General features: G+C 33.8%; 1 protein-coding gene across 2 annotated transcripts in view; it reads left to right on the forward strand.

Annotated features, from left to right (window-relative positions):
* The window catches only part of LOC134840539 (26S proteasome non-ATPase regulatory subunit 14-like), a 436,784-nt gene that overhangs the window by 11,811 nt on the left and 418,424 nt on the right, over window positions 1-6,549 (forward strand). The gene's annotated exons all lie outside the window — the stretch shown is intronic.

Here is a 6,549-nt window from a genome sequence, read left to right on the forward strand (position 1 = left end):
ATTGTTTATCCATGAAAAGTGATTCATGAAGCTGTCATTGAATAATTGAATCCAAAATATAATTATATCTGTTTGTTTCTTCAAAGTAACGAATCTGCTATCATGAAAATTTCTTCAGAAGGAGTTCATTTTTGTGTGTGAAAATTTCACGATACAAAGAATTTACTTGAACACAAACATTTAAATGTTGGTGGGAATTTTGGATCGAGACATTCGTTTATTAATTCAACTCCCAGGTTACGCAAACAAACTACCAGCATTAATAGCATCAGCAAAATCACCAAAAACCAAACCGAATGATTGTATTCACCTTATGATAATAACTTATCCTGAGAAATGTGTTCAAGAAACTGAAATTGACTTTTCAAATAAAAAATATGATCATATTTGTTCTTTACTTGAAGGAAATAGCTCAGCAGTCGTCATTACCGATTTCAAAGGAATTCATTTCTGTGTATAAGTATTAAACCAATAACAACAAAATTGAATTGATACATTCCAAATATAAAAATTGGAGAAAAATAAAAGTTCCTTGACACACTAAATCAAAACTTCTGCTTAATCATATCTTGTACTCATTTCCCAAAGAAATTTTATTCCCGAAACACAACAGCAATTTTTTTACCATCCGTAGCAATTGATAACCATTCACACTTAATTATCAACGACTTTCACCAGAGTCAAAATTACGATATTATCGTAAAGCAAACCAATCCTAGATACAAAAATATTCTTCACATCTTAAAGTAAAAAAACTCAGCCATATTCGAAACTGCCTGTGAAGAAATTTTTTTTGTGAGTAAAATAATTGAACATAAACTCATGTTAGTTAAACACAACATTTGTCACGTACTCCTTTACCAAATAGAAAAATCCTTCGACGCTTGTAACGGTTCATATTGTCCAAAACTTATCTTATAATTCGATTATTGTAATACGTGGGAAGACGGAACAATTGAAGTCTTCCACAACTCGCCATATTGAAATTTTTTCCTGGTTTTGTCGAATACTTGCTTAAGTCATCTGCCAAAAAACATAAGCGATTTCCATTCAAATGATCTCACTAGCCTCTCGTAATCTGTTTATCCGGTAACCAAACCTTTGTTACTCACTCATTGGAGTAGAAAAACACTCTGAAAACTTTTATATTTTACACGTGCGTAAAGATAACTCCAGTATATCAACTACAATCACAGTTCCAGGAATTCACCCTAATTTCCTTGAACTAAGTCATTTTCTTGCTTTCGACACAAACGCACAATTTTTTCTAAACCTATTTTTTCTAATTAGAAAGAAATGATGTTTAATATTAACGACCAACCAGTTTCAGTTATTAACATAAGGAAAACCTTTGAATTACAACCATATTTACAAGTTTACATGGTAGTTAATGTTCGATACATCGAAAGGGGTACTTTTGAGGAACTTAGTATTTATCCCACTTCCCGATATTGGCCATTCTTTCTTTTTGTATCTGATCACCCGGAGTCTTGTCCTACCATTATTGAATGTGAAAACTGTACCTTCGACTAGAATGATAATTTTTTACGAAGGAATTTTTGTCCAAATCAAAGGTTTCCAACGCTCCTTCATTCTAGCAGAAAATTTCAAAATAACCCCCATTTTTATAAATCATTTCGAAACGCTTTATAATGGCGAACTACCCAGCACCATTATTAAACCAAGCAATAAATACTGGTATTTAATACTATGTCTTTCAAATAGCCTAACATTTCCCATTCCCTGCGATCTAGACCAGATTAAATGAGCAGTGATAATGACAACTGAATGTCTTATATGTTTGGAAATTTGCGATCAAATGAAAAAATTACATAAAAATTTACCTCCACAACCACCACATTTAGTTTGCGTTAATTGTTATAATAAACTCAAGCTAAGAGCTAGTACATCATTCGCAAAAATTTCTTGCCCCATTTGCAGGCAGATTATTCATGTAATTATTATGACAGATTATGATGTCTGTAATATCTGCAACCAATTAGTTTTATCCAGAAACAAACGAAAGGGTGAACAAATGATAGTTAAACACCCTTATATTACTGTATGCATTATTTGCATTGAGAAATGCAAAAACATCAGCCCTATCTGTTTTTCAAAAATTGCTTTTGATGAGTTTTGGGCATAAGTACCTTTATTTCAATGGCAAACGGATGCCCTGTTTGTCTAGAATTGAAAACTTTCCAAATTGAAGTGTCCACAACCCTTTCATTTTAATTGTAATGATAGCTACATGACTCCTAAGTCCATAACTAACTTAATTTGTGACAAATTCTTGTGCCAAATATGCCGCCAGGATGTTAACGTACTAAATTTAGAACAAATTAACGAATGTCAGACCTGTAAAGACAATATAAAATGAATAAACAATTATGCTGTTTGTTTAGGAAGTTACAAAACGTTCTGCTTGGTAATGGACATTGATTTTGTCCTTGATTACATTCTTCTCGTCCAAGTTGACGGATACCAAGCGCGTACTAATCGTATTTATATTCATCCCGATCAACAGCATTTGGATATTTTTTTGCCAACGTTGTAGTCCTGGCTTTCACGATGAGGAAAAATTTACTGTCAAAAGCAGTAGTAGATTTTACAATAATGTCATAAATGCGTTCAACAATGACGAAGATGTTATCAACATCAATTTTCCAACCTCGAATCGTCTTATGCTTTAATCTTTCCTCAATTAATAATGATTCAGATAACTTTACCAGTTTTTTTTAATGTAAAATTTTCCAAGCTTAATATTTTTGATAACCAAAATTTTCTTTATGTTTCTCAGCCTATTTTACAGTACTTTTGAAAAACCATTCAACAACCCACTCTTGAATGCCCGATTTGCTACTTACCAAAATCCAAATTCAAGAAACAATACAATAACACGCCACATCATCCACCACACTTCATCTGTATAGACTGTCATGAGCAAATTGTAGCCCATTTTTCTAAATAAGGACAAATTTTTGCCCCATTTGCCAAGTCCCAAGTTATACCCAATCACTTTCATATTATTCCCCTTGTTGTTTATGCGATAGTGTGGTTAATTGGGGAAATACCCAGACCCAAAGTATGGCAAGCTATCAACATCTTACTGATTGCCATCAAGGTATCACTATTTGTACAAGATGCCTCCCTAATACTGCAAAACCTTGTCCCTTATGCCACATCTCTTGTGATTTTTCCGACCCCTGGAATTAATTCTCCACACTATACGATGTCCATATACGATTCCTCTACACTCCTACATTTGGTAAGGTCTCAAGACTTCAGTAATCCGCTCACAATTTGTATATCTTTTTAAACAACAATAAACACAAAAATCTCCTTTAAACATGTTATTTTATATACTATTTACCCCCCCCCCCGGTTTTTTCTAGTCCCTTTTACCTATAAAAGGGGACCCCATGGTAAGCCTGTGGATGACCCCAGGTGGACATACATTTAAGATTAGGGGTTGATTAATGCCCAAATTTCCATTTTGCTTTAACTACATAAGTTTAAAATCTGAGCTTAACTCAGTGTTGTAAAGTGCTTTATTCCTGTATTCCTGCGGTTAATAAACACCATGATCGTTTTTCTTCATTTGTTTTCCGTGGTGGGTTTGTGTGAAACCACAAGATTATATTTTCCACCTTTTATATATATACAATTTTACACTTTGTCCTTCATTGTTCAAACATTTGATAATTAGCCTTAGTATCCGAATGTAATTCGGGATTTTGAATTTTTGGTTATTTTATATTGATGTTTAGCGAAATAGAATAAGACCCAATTTTGAACTGGAACTGCCGAAATGCTGACCCTTGCACCAGAGGAGTTTAAAAGAAAGCTGCCTCTCAGAAAAAAACAATGAAAACCTGTAGCAGTACAATCTTTGTCAATGGACGACGGGTTAAATAAGAACCCTCGGAATTTTCCCAGTTTGACTCAAAGATTGGAACTGCAGAAGAGCAGAGAAGCCAAATTGGATACGGAAAATCCAAAATTTATAACGAGTTTTAAGTACTCAATAAAGCAAAATTATAACAGATGGAAACTGCCATCGTTTATTGAAGTTGTCAACTCAACGACAATAGAAAAGGCGATGATGCCTGTCGAGGAGTTCATAACCCAACAAGAAGTGGTTATAAAGAACGAAACCAACTTCTGGAAATTAAAGAAGAGAGAGGAACACGGCTACATCCTGAAGGCAGGAGGAACGCAAGTCACCATCCCGTTTGAGGGAATAACTGCCTTCCCGAACTATATAAAACCCAAACAGGAACAAGACGATATTCAAAAACTTACGGACGGGATGAGTAGACTGCGAATCAAGAACAAACTTAAAAAAAAAAAGAAAATCGTCAAGTTGCATCAAAAACTCGAGGCTTCACAGAGGAAGATAGCGATCCTCAGATCGTACAATGTGGAGCTAGAAGCCGGAAGGAAGCTCTAGACGAAATTAAGAGCTATTCAGAACAAAAACCTTATATAAATTTGAGTCCATTAACCTAACCTATCTACATACATTTTTCATTTGATGCTCTTTTTAAATGTTATAACTATAGTATTTAATCACTAAAGTGTTTAAATTTTTACCATGGTAACTGCAAGAATCGAACAGCTTAATTTTCTTATAAAAGGGGTGAGTTGTAGTATTGAAAATACTACACAGACAAAAGATCATTGTCTTAATTGTTTATTTAACGACCCAATTCTAAATTGGAGCGTGCTATTTAAATTAAAGCCTCTTTTCACTAAATCAGATATTGACTGATTTACTCTTATTAGGACTATAAAATCTTGTTTTGAAAAACCACTCCTTTTTAAATTCTTGTCCAATTTTTCCCATTTTTTCATGCTCACTATTTTAAAAGGGCGGCGATTATTAACACGTCCCTTTTAACTTTAACTTGAGACAAAATGGAAAAATATTTAGCAGTCTTGCCGGCTGCACTGAAATTCTCCTTGCTTTGATTAAGCAGAAATGCACCTGCAATATGATGCATCAGAGAGAGTAATATGAATTTTTAATCAGATAAAACTGAAGGCTGCGGTTATAATCAAAGGGGACTAATAAGTTAAAGATATTTGATTTGAAATAGTCAAATAGAAACTAGTTGAAAATTCCCTTATAAGAAAGAGAGAACAAAGGAGCAGGTGAAACCTGAATAATTAAAGATTAAATCAGCCGCTGGTTTATGCTTACGAGCAAAAGGACTGGCCTGAAATCTTCGGTGTTTCATTTTGCTCAGTATGCGGCAAGTCAGATCTCTTCAGTCAGATCTTTTTAAAATAAATAATTTTTTTTCTGCCTTTTTAATAAAATTAAACTAGCCTTTTTCACAAAAAAATAGAGAATAAATTCTCATTTAAAGTTTGATAAATTTATAAAACGAGATACTCGAGATACCCACACCTGAGGAAGTCTGGACTACAAGTACCCAAAGGACTACGGCAAAGACGATGCTGACGACCAAACCAGAAGTGCCGAAGTGGACACAATCAAGGGCGACCCATACATACTAATCAGCCATCGACCTTAGTAAGAAGATAAATTATTGATGAACAAAATAAGATTAGCTCAACCTCCCCTCATAGGTATATTTCTTCAAGCTGTTCGATTCGTTTATATAATCTAATAACCCAGTGCTTTGTATTTAACCAACTAATTAATTCATACCGTTTCTAACTATTGTTTCTACTCTAACTTTTGTCAAGACAACTTGACGATCTAAGGAGAGACTTATAACTTAGGATAAAATTACTAAGCATTTAAGCAGCAATGAACGCTTAGTAAAAAGTTATCATGGTGAAATAGGATTAAAACAAAACTAATAACTATAGCTAACATCGTGGGATTGGCTCGATGGGTAAGGCAGGTTTCAAAGGCTGGAAACAGTCTGTGAAATGCGGACGGCCAAAAAATTAGGCATCCAACATGTCAGACATTTTTGCATGAGAAAAACCTTTAGGTATTTAATAGATTTTTCTGTACATTATTACTGTAAGCCCTTAGTTCTATTTTTTGCTGAAGTTTCGCAAGATTCCAATTGTTCCAAATTACCCCATATAAAAAATTTCAAAGAAGTTTCGCCCATTTGTGCGTCTTACTTTGTTGAGGCAACATTTCCGCAAAGCTTAAGTTGATTGCAGCCAAACTTTTCAATTAGGTTTTCTGAAATTATCAATTCAAATTTAAAATTGAATGTTAATTATTGTGCCTCAAATGTTTTGTATAGTGTGGGAATTTGCAAACCAAAGAAATGCATATATTTATTGAAGTTGTGCTTATCGCAATTAACGGCCCGAAAATAATTTAAAACGGTAAACACTTTTTTAGTCTCCGAAAATTTAGTGACTGTGAATCCTAGTTTCTCTGGTTGTTTCCTTAAAGTGTCTTTAGTGGTTACTGGTTGGGGACAGAACTTTAGCAGATGTTGTAGTAAACAATACGATTATATTACAGAAAAAATATCAAAAAATCGGTATTTGCTAATATACGATTTTAATACAAATGGTTTGTGAATGTCCATTAGCGTTCAACATAGC

The sequence above is a fragment of the Symsagittifera roscoffensis genome, chromosome 2 (assembly GCF_963678635.1).
Source record: "Symsagittifera roscoffensis chromosome 2, txSymRosc1.1, whole genome shotgun sequence".
NCBI lineage: Eukaryota > Metazoa > Xenacoelomorpha > Acoela > Convolutidae > Symsagittifera > Symsagittifera roscoffensis.